General features: G+C 34.2%; 1 long non-coding RNA gene across 8 annotated transcripts; it reads right to left on the bottom strand.

Annotated features, from left to right (window-relative positions):
* Positions 1 to 3,297: 3,297 nt before the first annotated feature.
* Positions 3,298 to 9,080, bottom strand: LOC147381491 (uncharacterized). 8 transcript variants are annotated; one of them, XR_015174515.1, is made up of 8 exons: positions 8,744 to 9,078; positions 7,468 to 7,518; positions 7,288 to 7,375; positions 7,104 to 7,145; positions 4,699 to 4,726; positions 4,236 to 4,292; positions 3,937 to 4,144; positions 3,299 to 3,586 (listed from the first exon to the last, which is right to left on the bottom strand). It is a non-coding gene; the product is annotated as an uncharacterized LOC147381491 (long non-coding RNA). The 8 variants fall into 8 exon arrangements; XR_015174516.1 differs by having other exon boundaries at positions 3,300 to 3,586; positions 7,340 to 7,375; positions 8,744 to 9,074; XR_015174518.1 differs by lacking the exon at positions 7,468 to 7,518 and having other exon boundaries at positions 3,298 to 3,586; positions 7,288 to 7,467; positions 8,744 to 9,080.
* Positions 9,081 to 14,438: the final 5,358 nt, after the last annotated feature.

The following is a 14,438-nucleotide window of genomic DNA, read 5'->3' as shown; positions in this document are numbered from 1 at the left end:
ATAAATCATTTCATCAATTTTAAAAGAATTTGACAAAATTACGAAAATGCCCCTCATAAAGTTCACAACCATTTCACACAAAAAACTTCATAAATGACACAAAATAATATTTCCATTGAATTCCTTACGAAAAATCGATTCTAAAACATCCTAGAACATTAAAAACCGACTTAAAACGTGAAAAGTCCTCTCCGGGGCAAAACGGTAATTTCACAATTTTCATAATTAAAAAATTTGAAATTAATAAATAAAATATTAAATAATTAAAGTGAAACATTAATGAAATTAATTTAAAATTTTGAACCTAAAAAATCGATTAATCGGACTCTCAGGCAAAATTGTTGAGGGTTCGTGGGATATTTCTTTAAGGACCCCTCCATTTGGGGGTCCAAAGAATTAAAGAAATAATGGAAGGGGGTTCTCCAAAATTTAAATTCAATCAAGCAAGACTGTAGTCAAAGTATTAAAGTCAATCAAGTGAGACTAAAGTCAAAACTAAAGTCAATTAAGCAAGACTGAAGTCAAAATATTAAAAGTCAATCAATTAAGACTAAAGTCAAAACATTAAAAGTCAATCAAATAAGACCAAAAGTCATAATAGAATTCTAATTAAATAATAACTCTATCTAATAGAGTTCTAATTTAAAAACAATTCTACCTAAAACAATTCTAATTAAAATACAATTCTACCTAAAATAATTTTAACTAAAACACAACTTTAATTAAAAGATCTCTAATTAAACACTAACTCTATCCAAATCAACCTTAAAAAAATTCTATAAATAGAGGTGCTCACACCCTATTTTCGTATCAAATTATAAATCCTAAGAGAAGTAGGTCTAGAAGCTCCCCTAGCCCCGCATAAACCCTAGTTTTGGAGCCCCAACTCCTTACCTAACATCCCTCTTTCAATTTTAGTCTAGAAAACACCTAAAATTCCTTCAAAAACACCCCAAATCTACAACAAACTTGAAGAGTTCAGATCCAAAAACAAGGAGATACCTTGATCTAGGAGATCCGAAGTCAAATCCGGAGACAGAACGAAGCAAGGGAGTACAGTACAAGGAGCTCTTTTTGTCAGATCTGAGGGAACAAAATCCTTGCTATCGGAAAGGTATATAATTTTTTTATTTTTATCTAGGTTTTTAGCAATGTGATATATTTGGAAAGTTAGTAGAGACCGGCTTTAGCCGGGCGGGTTGGTGCCTAACACCTTCCAACCCCGTAACATGATCCCCGAATTCAGATTTTTTGTGGTAGATTAGTTCTTTTTATCCATGTTAGAGTCAGTTTGGTTCCTAGACCACAATAACTAGGTGGCAACTCCCAAACCTCAAGAGTCAAAAGCGGATCCGCGCACCCCGTGGATCGAGGGCGCTTTCAGTGGCGACTCCACTGGGGACTATTGAGGATCAAACTTGAAAAACCCCAAGTGTGGGAACATTGCCAAGATGACTTAGATTTTTTTTTAGTTAGTTGGATTTATTTTATTTATTTTTTCTGTTTATTTATTTTTTGTCTTGATTGTAGATGATTTTGGGTATTGCATTTTTTTTTCCAATTAAGGATCACTTTTTGATGACCCCTAAATAATGAAAGATTCAAATTGACCTATGAAAATGATGGAATGATGAAGGTTGGATAGAAATATTAAAACGTTTTTAGAGAATATTCTAATAAGAATTAAGTCTGGGAGCCTCTTAATAAAACATAGATCTCGTCGAGCAGATTAATTTAGAATCTGAGTTCACTCAATTTCGTTATCGAAAGCCTTAGATATCATCGATGTAAGTTCAATCTGTAAATCTGGAATTATTTCTGAATGAAAGTTGGGACAGCAATGTTAAAACTTTTTTAGAGAATATTTTAGTGAGAATTAAGTCTGGGAGCCTCGTAATAAAACATAGATCTCGTCGAGTAGATTAATTTAGAATCTGAGTTCACTCAATTTCGTTATCGGAAGCCTTAGATATCATCGATGCAAGTTCAATCTGTAAATCTGGAATTATTTCTGAATGAAACTTGGGACAGCAACGTTAAAATGTTTTTACAAAACATTCTGGTGAGAACTAAGTCTGGACACCTATTAATAAAATGTAGATCTCATCGAGTAGATTAATTTAGAACTTGAGTTCACTCGATTTCATTATCGGGAGTCTTAGATATCATCGATGCAAGTTCAGATTGTATTTTCTTAATTCACAGAAAATCTGAATTTATCTAATGTTGGCACAATTAATGTTCTTGAGAGTGTGCTCATCTCAACCATTGTCATTCTATCATCAATGTAACACCTATTGGAATCTCGATTTATTTTGGATCACCCAAAAGTGATCATTGATTAGACCTTAAAAATTATAAAAATTATGCCTATTGCAATGTTTGTTTGATCATTATCATATGCCATATTTATTGATTAATTACCATGATCTTGCTTGAAATACATGATTGATGTTGATCGTAATGTTAATGTGCTTATGTGATGGGAATAATGTGATCTTAATTGAATATTCATATGATTTGAATGATTTTGGTTTTGATTAAATATATGATTGGTTTGATTGGATCCATGGCCCATTTGTTTGAAAACGGTCCCGGGCACACCCCACCCTGTTTTGCACATACCACATGCACGTTTACTGTTTTACTCACTTACACGTCCCATTTAGCCAACGTGGCACTAGTGCGTGGCTCGGTCTCTTCGGAGATGCGATGTCATTCATGAAACCCACAACTCCAGTCACGTACCTTAGGGTATATCAAACTGGGGGCATCAATACCATCTGATTAGGTGATTCTGAGAAGTATGTTGATGCACCCAGGCTGGAGCGACCTGAGCCTTTGACCTATTGTAAGCCACCACTACAACAAATATGGCAATTAGGAACGGTTTATTACCGTTCCTAAGCCACTATGAAACGGCTTGCGGACCGTCTTTAATCGAGGCGTCGTTAATGAGGTTAAACGGCTAGAAGCCGTTCTATATTTCATGATTTGAACGGTTAAAAACCGTTCCGGAGATCAGAATTTAGAACAGCTTAAAATCTTTCCTAAACTGCGTCTTTATATAGCAGCACACAACAACGTAAAAAGATTTGAGACATCGGATTTTATAGAACTGATGTCCTACGTCTGAGACCTTAGACATCGATTATAAATCGATATATAAAATTGTTATTAATTGATATCTAAAATTATCATTATTATTATTATTATTGCTACTTGCCTATTACCCACGGTTAAAATAGATCCAAATAGAGAACATCGAGGTTCTCTATCACATTAATTATACACAAAAAGAGTTGCAACGAGTCATAATTTACAAATCTAAAATTACAATGCATCGATAAACCATTCACAATCATTACACAAGCACAAGTGCTTACAAGGAAGCAATGCCATCACTCCCATCCCTCCTTATCTTCTTTAAGATCCCCACAATGCCCGCAACTACCAATAAAAGAATTTTTTCGTGTCACCACATTGCATACTCTCACGATGAGCTTCCGCACCTTCAAAAGAGTGTTTGAAACAAGTGCTCCTTATCTTGAATTGCAGCTTCCAATTCCTCAATAGTACCAAGCATCTGCAATTTAAAAAAAGTGCGAAAATAGTGAACATTAAACTTCAAGGAAGCCTAATCCAATTAGGCAGATCCAATTATATTACTTGAAAAATGGTCAAAAAGGAAAACCAAACAGCACAACCTTCAACTATCTAGTTGTAAATATAGGTTCGATCTATGTAGACATTTGCATCCATTACATATTGTTTGAATGGTTAGTTCACGGAAGGCAGGTAAGATTGTGCTATGTACCCACATTAATGTTCACCAAGACTGAAATATAGTGACAGCTACACACTAATGATGTGATGTGGATTGAAAATACCGACTAAAACAAAGTTTATAAATAGTCAAAACCTATGCAGGCTTACCGAAGAATGTGTGAACTCCAGTGGCTATAACAATGGCCTCGATTTCACCTTGCTTGCAAGTGGACCCAAAGAAGACTTCATCACCAGTGTTCTTTGTGACTGGTAGGGACTCTCCAGTGCGGGCTGATTGATCGATCTTTAGTGGATCTCTTGAGAAACTTGCTTTCCTGTGTTTCATTTTTTTTTTCAAGCATCATAATAGATATAACTAATAAAATGTTTACATCAGTTAAAAGTTGCAAAACTAATAAACATATGTATATATATAACTCTCACGAAGGAAATAGATAAATAAGCACCTGCCCTAGCCCCAGGAGCTTGAAGTGCATACAAACCCCAGCATCACCATAACCAGACTGTTGCACAAAACAAACAGAAAGAGACACAGATACTTTTAGCAAAGAAAGTCTAAGGAACAAACATTAAAATGATAACCCATAGAGCTGCAATATTTTAAGATATTGATAGTACAAGTCCCAGTCTTGTCAATTAAGGAAAGAAAATTTTACTAAATGGACCATTAATAGACCGCCCAAAACTTAAGCACTATATAGAAAGAAGTCCCTATGCAATCACAGGGTCCTTTAAGTAACTTTTTCTCTTTGGAATGATCTTCTTTTTTTATACTAAATAATGGTGATTTAGGACAAATAAACATATTGGATGAAATGTGAAGCAATGTGATTGAAAGAGCTATGTAAGGGGCTGTAGACAGTTTACATGCATATAAATATTTTAAGTATTGATGGACATAAAAAATACCTCAAGTGTCTTGCCCAGCTGTGTCCCACTACATAATCATAAAAAACAGCAGAGGTGCTTCAATAGTTATAAAGGAAATAACACAAAAAACAGTTGATAATGTGCGCCAAAGAAGTCATGATTTTTTGATTAGAAATAATGATTAGTAAATGATTAATAAGAATTGGATAAAAGAGACCAAATGATTAGTAATACAAGATTACAATGTAATATTTTATCACATTTCAACTTTCAACACAGCAGCATTAGCATATTATTGATTATGCACTAGTGGAGCATAGTAAAGAATACTAAGAGGACTTTGAGGCAGTAGCGAAGATTATAGAGGAAGTGGTCGCTATTAGTAGTAGTGGCAAAACAGAAGATTATGGCAGCAAGAGTAGTGGTGCCTATCCAGCCAAACCATCTAACTCAACCAAACCTAACAAGAATTGGTTAAATATACCTCCCTTGCCCAATGAATCAGCATCTTCATTGACACCTCTGTAAATGTTCCTTGCAAACTTTCTAAATTTTAGAACACCCTATAATTTTTTACTCATTAGTAGGATAAAGACTATCCAAGATTTTATTTTCAGTTTTACTCTTTAGCCATTATGAGTGCTCCTTAAGCATTAATTCCTCCATGCCTAAAGAGAATGGAAAGATCCAAGATAATAAAATATGGTAGAAAGAAAGCTTTGACACAAACTTTTAGTTTAATAAAATTATCTAAAGACTACAGTGTAAGATTTATACTATCAATTAAATACAGAAACAATAATTTTAAGTCATCATTACATATAATAATTTTCCATTCAAAAGAAAACAAACTGAGTATAAAAATGTCAGATTAATAAACATGGGGCAGTTACATAACTCTGCCTTTGTAAGCATTAACCTTGCATTACTTGTTCTTTCACTTTGGAAACATTGAATGCAAAATCATTCTGAGTCTAAAAAAAATATATGAAATGTTCATGAACAAAGATCAAAAGCAAAATAAATCGAGAAAGTCTCCATACTAAAAAGGGAATAAAGCTCTTAATGCCAAAAGTTTTTTTTTTTTTTTTTTTTTTTAAGATATCAAATCTTTCTTTTTAATAGCCCATGTAATTTTTGTTTTTAATCTACACATGGTGGTAGCATACATTATAGGAAGCTGATGATATGAATTAAGAGAATCAAGCAAACTCTTCGATTGAACTGGATGTGACCCAAAGCGATAATGTCTAGGCTATGAGAGTTCATTTGGAATTGGATTAGATCCCTTATACCAACAAGTGGATCTAAATCCAATCTAGTAATACTTGTACTGGATTCATCTTAGATCAAATCAGATTCAATAAACAATATGTATGAAATATAGATATACATCATATATCTAAATAAAATATATAACATCATTAATCTACATTTTAATACACCCGTTAAAGGATTAGAAAATGATTGGTTCATATCAAATCCAAGTAGCTACATGATTGGGTCACAAATTGACACTCATTTGCATTTAAAATAAGGCCTAAAAATGTACAAAGGAAACGAAAAGCTTTAGGCAAAGAAATAAAATTGGTCACTACGAACGAACAACTAAACTCACAATCCTAAGAAATACTGACTCTTTAATTTGTGTTTCCTTAACTCATCATGCACTGATAGTATGTATGAAAATGCCTAGGAGCAGAGTTCTAGGTTGAGATCATGAGAAAAAGAGATCTATATGGAGGTGTAAAATATCTCGAATAAGCATATAAACGACTGAAGAAAATAGAAAAATAGTCATAAGGGAGCATTCATAGAGTAATGACAAAGTAACAGCTTAACTTGTCTAGGAAATAAGATCTTCAACAACATTTGTTTTAAACGGTTATTTATGTTCATAAGCAAAGGTACATTCAGGTTAGGTTCTATCTACTCTAAAGTACAAAAAAGAAAAAAAAAAGGATTTACGCAAACAAATAAAAACATAGAATCTGACGTGCTTGCGTGGCATGAATGTTCATCAATATTAGGCCACCTTTTCAGTCATGACAAAAGAAACCACACCAATGAAGCTATCTTTCATCTAAACAAGACCTTAAATTGGATCTTCAAAACTTTGAACGTACGTGTGTGGCTCAAAAAAAACCGTGGGTTGGTTTTCTAACAAGTCGATTCAAGTAAGCAAAAGAGCAGAAGCAGAGATTAAAACAAAAATCCAATTTTCCCATATATGAATTGTCTAATTTATATAAGAGGGAATGACACCTATTGTAAAGGTTCCTATAACTTAGGGTAGTAGTTTGGTCGAATGTTTGATATAAATTTTTAGGTGGGCCATTCATATTGGTGGAAACATACAACTTATGTTTCCTTAACACACACAAACCACTTTACAAATTTATAGCATGCAGACACTCAGTAGCATAAGAAACTTGCATGGTTACCTTTACAAACCTCAACCCATCAACATTTGTTGTCAATAAAACCTGCAAAGGAACACAAATTGTTGAGCCAATGAAGGGATATTAAGCACCAATGGTGTTAGCTAATCAACTATTTACCCACAGAATAGTGGTGCAGAAACCACACTATACATAGCAAATATGCAAATAAGCTGGCAGAACATACACACACTTGAGGAACTCATGAGCCATAGTGACCAAGAAGAAATGCAGCTAACCTCTTATAATACCATAGAGGAGGTGTAGAAACCACACTATACATACCAAATCTGCAAATAAGCTTGTAGAACACACATGCACATAAGGAACTCATGAGGCATAGTGACAAAGGAGAAATGCATCTAACCTGTTATAATACCATAGACCTTGGTTCAATTCCCCATGATTTCACCATGCACTTGACCAACATCGAATTGGAAGTCATACATATAATAAAATAGGAGGGTTGTCAAGTGATCTAAACAAGTTAACTGAGCGCATTGAATGATAAATTAAGAATCAAGTGATCCTTTTGTCTATATGAGAATTAGCAATACTATCCTACCCAAGTATCGAATGTATTTGTTCTTAAAGAATACACTGAAACATCTATCTTTGTATGATGTAGGAAGAAACAAGTGAATTGTGATAGTAATAACTTTGAATTGTTATAGAAGGAATTTCGTGTACCCTCTTTGACTCCTCATCCACCCCCCCCTCCCTCCCTCTACGAATACATTTGGAGAAAAAACACCTACAACTACACTATAGCGAAACTAACTTTTGATATTAAACCAAAGTGCACTTGTTTATAAGGGATATATCCCATAGTAGTGCACTTCATCTTGGTGGGTAAAAGCCACTAAGCCATATCAACCACTGATCTCCGTCTACACAAGTCTTCTATATAAACTTTTTCATGTAAAACTATGCAAATTACTTGACAAACCTTTCCCCAAAAGTAGTTCCAATAATTCTGATGATACCCTAAACACTGAATTTTCCACTAAAATGAAGGTACCAACAAAATTGCAGACAAATTACATGAAACATATAGCTATGCTACAAAATCTAATCTAAAATCTTTTCAATAAATTTTCTACTGATAAAAAAAAATCCCTAGAAACTGATGATAGAAATATTAATTCGAAATTGAAACACACACACAAACAACGATAGAGAGAGAAATTTAACTTATCCTTTCAAAATAAATAATGATTCAAAATTTATGTTGAAGTTGGAAAAAATAGCAGATTCTAGGGTTCAATAGAACAAAATCACAAATTAATTGAAGAAAAATAGGATTTTGTTTAGGTTTCTTATTGGTTTGCCTTCCTTCGAACTTCTATTTGGCCCCAACAACTGTCTAAGTTGAATATGTTGAAACCGAGATGAAGAAGAGGAGTTTAAGAGATAAAAATCAGTATATGATTTCTGAAATCAAGATGAAGAATAGGGTTTGCTTTCGTTTTCTCAAAATCGAGAAGATCGAAGATGAAAGAAGATACAATTCATAGATTTAACAGATTTGTAAACGAATCCATAAAGTTCTAAGCCAAATCACAAAAGAAACATCGATTTAGAGGGAATTAGAGAGAAAATTTGATCCAATGAAGGTTTCTAATTCTAAAATGAAAACTTACTGTATATGAGATTCGATTTGCAGGAAAGTTGAGACTCAGCCGATCTACAGGTAGAATAGGTAGGGTTTGAAATCCGATTGAAAACACTTCGAATTTGTCGAAATAGAGTTAGGGTTTCAAATGAGAGGAGAAAAATGAGAGGAATTGCAGAAATCAACACATCGTTGTCGAGCTTTCGTTCCAATCGACGATTTTGTTCTCCCTGTTAGAAAATGAGACTTAAAATCTCTCCTCTCGAAGTTTTTCATGTAAAAGGGTCTCTTTAGAAACAGTTTTTAAAAGTAAAACGGCTTAAAACCGTATTAAATTAAAAACGGCTAATTACCGTTTTACGTTGTCGTTTCTAAATAACAATTTTCTTGTAGTGCACACAGTCACATGTCCTGATTGCCAACGTAGTACTAGTACGTGGTCGGTCCCCTCGTGGGATGCCAACCATTTATGAAAGCTACAACTCTTGACTCGTACCCGTAGGTATAAAAGATAGTCTAAGTATATCAATTGCACTTCTTGGTCAAAACCGGTGCCTAAGCAAGATCTTGCCCCGCTGTATCCTACTGTACGAGGGGGATAGACTACGTCTATTCAAGACGAGAGGTATTTAAGTGGGCCCTTGCTCAACGATGAGATCAAGAATGTATGGTTGTCCTCAAGGATAAAATTTTTTTTTTTGAAAATTAAAATGAGTGCACTGACCCAATAAAGAATCTATTTTTTGCAATAATTTATAATGACCCAGTCCATCTAGATCAAATAATCATGATGGGTCGAGCCATTTAGATCAAAATGGAAATCAAATTCTTTTCTAAATTCGGGTTTCAACCCATTTTTAAAGAAGAGAAATGGTTTACAAAAGGAAAGTATTTTTTAGAAGAAATGTTCTCTAAAATATATATATATATATATATATATATATATATATATATATATATTCCAGAAAAAGTGTTTTCCATAAGAAAAAGATTTTTCAAAAAAAAATGTTTTCTAGAAGAAAAGAAAATGAAGGAAAAATGATTTACAAATGATATATTCAATAAAATCTCAGGATTCTTAAAAATGTTATCAAGGGGTTAATATCGAAATTGACTAAATCTACATTTGATGGGGTTATATAGGATTATCATTGTATGTAAGCTCAATCGTCCATCGTCTAGCTATGGCTGTAAATCCGGTCAGTTAGAGTAAACGTCAATATCAAGTCAACAGTCAGAAATGACCTCAAATTTTCTCAACATCATCCAGTTGTTCTTTGAAGATCATAGTGTTTCAATCCTACCGGTTATAAGCAATATCTCAGTCCTCAGTCTTAATCAAACTCGTGTGGGTACTTGTCTTGAGTTTTCATGAGTCATTTGGGTTAGCTCGAGTCCTTTTTTTCCAGCAAGGTCATGTCTTCCTTAGATTGAGTCTATTCTTTCCTATTGAGTCAAGTTAGTTCATCGAGTCTATAGAGGTGTCTGTTGCCCCATCTGAAATTAATCGGATAAAGGAAATTTTTGAATACCTCGAGCGCATTAACGAATTAACTAATAATTTGATAGATTTCGTTTCTGAACAAAAAGATAAGAGTCGGGCTCAACCTTTAATCGAGAAAGGAAAGGTCTTTGACCTTGAAACAAAAAAATAATTCCTAAAGAGATTCAAATAGAAATCATCTTATCCCTAAAGGAACACGAGGAGATAATGAATTTACTCAGAAATTTCAAAAGACTTGTTCGTGTGATCATATGAGGGTATGTTAGGTACAAGCTTAGGTGTTGTTCAACACGGAATAAATACTCGTCTATATCAATGGAATCAAAGAAGATGTTATAAAATGTATCAGCACTATCCTTACTACATCTTGAGTTTCAAATCACATATTATCAGTCGATATAGGGGTACCTTTTGAACTGATCTCTGATAATGGGTCGTACTTCAAAGCATAAATCATTACTCTATGTTTAAAGTTGAAGATCCGGAAGCACAAATCATCCCCCTATCATCCTCAGATCAATGGAACGGTTGAAGCAGTAAAAATCTCAAGATAATCATCGTAAAAATGTGTCATCACATATCACACCGGGATTGGCAAGAAAAGCTACCATTCGCATTATGGACATATTACACTTCAATACAGTCTTCTACTAGAGTCACTCTAGTATGATATGGAAGCAATCTTATCGGTTAAAAGGGAAAATCCTGTATCTCAAGGTCTTGATAGAAGTTAATTGTTAGAAACAGATTGAGTCAGTCAATGGAGAGGAGTCACTTGCATGTTTGACAAGAAAGTCAAAGTTCATCACTTATAAGTCAAAGATCTAAGCATCAGACTACCCAAATTTTTTTTTGAGTATTCTTCTCGATCATAGAAAGTTTGAACTCAATTGGAGAGATTCAATCATCAAGGAAATATTATTTGGAAAAACTGTTAGACTTCAAGATCATGATGGAATCGAATTACTAGAATCAACCAACCTTGACCAAATAAAACGGTACTACATTTAAGGAGGCCATCTTTAACCGAATCAATTCTCTTATTATCCAGTTCAATATATCCTTTCTCAACCCTTTCGTAGCCTTTTCAAAAAGAAAAAAATTATGCCTTCTTCTTTCTTAGCCCGATCACCTAACCTAAGGAGAGAAAAATATTCGAACTACGTTTTGGTCTGATCCCAAAATTCTGGGGTACGTAGGCAACCTGAGAAGTTACTTCAGGCCTGACCACATCAAAAAAATAAAAATAGATTCCCCGACAAGGAAAAAATCTTTAAAAAAAAAAAAAAATTCAAAAGAAAAAATTGTCAAAGTGGGGAAGAAAATTCAAGGAAAAAAGAAAATAATTTAAAAGGAAATGTCACACAAGGGGCATTTGGGTTTTTGAGCCTTAAAATCCCTTTCTTTTTATACCTAGTCCTAAGCTTACCCATGAAAGTCCTCCTAAGTGCCGTGCGAGAAGTCAAGGAAGGTAGCAAAACAAGATCAGATAGCAACTCCAGAAGTTCAGAAGGGAAGAAGAAGAAAAAAATCTGGTAAGTTGAAAACCCAAAAAGGGCAGCTTAGGCAAAAATTAAGGTAAGCTCACAAGGTTGAAGATCTGAAAGGATGACCTTGGCAACAATCAAAGCAAGGAAAAAAGAAAAAATTGTAAGCTCGCTAGATCGAAAACCTAAAAAGGCGATCTAGGCAAAAGCTAGAGCATGCTCGCTAGATTGAAAACCTGGATAGGCAATCTAGGCAAAACTTAGAGCTATCAAAAAATAAAAGAAAATCTCCGTTTAGTTGAGAAGCTGAAAAGGTAGCCCGAGCCGAAATATCAGAAGTCCGAATGATCAAGTTTCAATATCCAGTTTGAACCAAATATAGACTCAGTGGATACAAGTATCTCGTTTATGATTGATCTGAAGAGTTTCATGTCCCTAAGCGAATCGACGGGGAGAAAGAACAAATTCTATGATGAATTTCAGAAAGAAATATTTTGTTCCAATGTCTTTGAGCCTGACTCAAAATTTTCAATCTAAAAAGTCAAAATTAAAAGTTAAACCTTTATTGCGCTTGCGGTAATCAAGGATTTCAAACTTTCATAACAAGGGCACTTCATTTTTCTAAAGAGTACAGTTTCTCCCCTTACACTAGGGGCATTTATTTTCAAATTGTATTCAATTATCCCCAGTGCAATATTCCTTGTCAAACTAGGGGCATTTTTATTCTGATGCCTGGTCAATTTCAACCCCAAAGGATAAGGTTAACTTTGAATTAAAGGTTACCCTCTTGATAGCAATTTTGAAAACTCCTCAGATTCAAAGAGAGTTAAAATGTTTACCGGACCTTCATAAAATCCAACTTTTTATTAAAAAAAAAATTTCAAATGCGAGGTTAATCTCCTGTTCGTTCCCAAAAAGAATTAGTTCATTACTCTTTCACTCCGAGTAGGTAGAGTAGAATTTCCACAAAAAAAAAATATAGTTCATTACTCTTTCACCTTGGGCAGGTAGAGTATGACTCCCAAAAAAATTAGTTCATTACTCTTTCACTCCGAGTAGGTAGAGTAGAACTTCCAAAAAAAATTAATTCATTATTCTTTCACCCTGGGCAGGTAGAGTAGGACTCTCAAAACAATTAGTTCATTACTCTTTCACTCTGAGTAGGTAGAGTAGAACTTCCCAAAAAAATTATTTTATTACTCTTTCACCCTAGGCAGGTAGAGTAGGACTCTCAAAAAGCTTGGTTCATTACTCTTTCACTCTGAGTAGGTAGAATAGAACTTTCCAAAAAAAAATTAGTTCATTACTCTTTCACCCTGGGCAGGTAGAGTAGGACTCCTAAAAAATTAGTTCATTACTCTTTCACTCCGAGTAGGTAAAGTAGAACTTCCCAAAAAAATTAGTTCATTACTCTTTCACCCTAGGCAAGTAGAGTAGGACTTCTAAAAAGGTTAGTTCATTACTCTTTCACTCCGGATAGGTAGAGTAGAACTTCCCAAAAAAAAATTTTAGTTCATTACTCTTTCACTCCAAGTAGGTAGAGTAGAGTAGAACTTTCCAAAAAAAAAATTAGTTCATTACTCTTTCACCCTGGGCAGGTAGAGTAGGACTCCTAAAAAATTAGTTCATTACTCTTTCACCCTGGGCAGGTAGAGTAGGACTTCTAAAAAGCTAGTTCATTACTCTTTCACTCCGAGTAGGTAGAGTAGAACTTCCAAAAAAAAAAAAAAACAAAATAGTTCATTACTCTTTCACTCCAGGTAGGTAGAGTAGAACTTCCCAAAAAAATTTAGTGCATTACTCTTTCACTCTGAGTAGGTAGAATAAGACTCTAAAAAAAATATAAATTTATTACTCTTTCACCTAGAGTAGGTAGAGTAGGACATTTAACTTTCTCCCAACTTTTGCTCAGATTTGTCTCAAATATCATTCAAATTTTTTCGAGTTTTGTTTTACTCAGATTTTATTCAATTTCACACAGTGCACACACTTGCACTTTTTAGTCAGGGAGAATTCTCTAAAATTCAAGGATCTGACACTGTCAGTGAGAGCTCTCGCTCAAGGACCTGACAATCTTTTAATTCGGGGAGAGCTTTACCCTCAAGGATCCGAACACCCCGACGAATTGCTAAATCAGGCAGCAAAATAAACTGTCACTAGCTTTGGCATTCAGATATCGCACTATCTACCAAAATAGATTTGCTATCTAGCTTTCTTCAACCCTTTGCCAAAGAGGGGCATTTGTAGACACCCCATTTTTGCACTCGCCTGATTAATCAACTCGTCAATCCGATTGCAATGATTCCCAATGATGGATGTGTATTCCGTTGCTTTATTTTGTTACCAGATGTGTTTCAGAAATCCGGATGAGGTATCTCGAATTGACAAAACCTTAGAAACCACGCTACGCTAGGAAAATACGACCCAAAAACATAGAAATCATCATCTTGCAGACCAAAAAGAAACTTCACGATAAAAATCACTAAAAAATTATCAAATTACCAAAATACCCCTAACCTCAAAACAACCCTAGAGCCTACATTACGCTTAGGAAAACTCTCTCGAACACATAAAATAACAAATCGAAACCAAATAAATCATTTCACCATCATTTTAAAAGAATTTGACAAAATTACGAAAATGCCCCTCATAAAGTTCACAACCATTTCACACAAAAATCTTCATAAATGACACAAAATAATATTTCCATTGAATTCCTTACGAAAAATCTA

This window comes from Akebia trifoliata, unplaced genomic scaffold, assembly GCF_017979445.1.
Source record: "Akebia trifoliata isolate Shusen 1 unplaced genomic scaffold, ASM1797944v1 Contig00393, whole genome shotgun sequence".
Lineage (NCBI taxonomy): Eukaryota > Viridiplantae > Streptophyta > Magnoliopsida > Ranunculales > Lardizabalaceae > Akebia > Akebia trifoliata.
The sequence above is the reverse complement of the archived record's forward strand: the minus strand, read 5'-3'. Positions and strand labels throughout refer to the sequence as shown.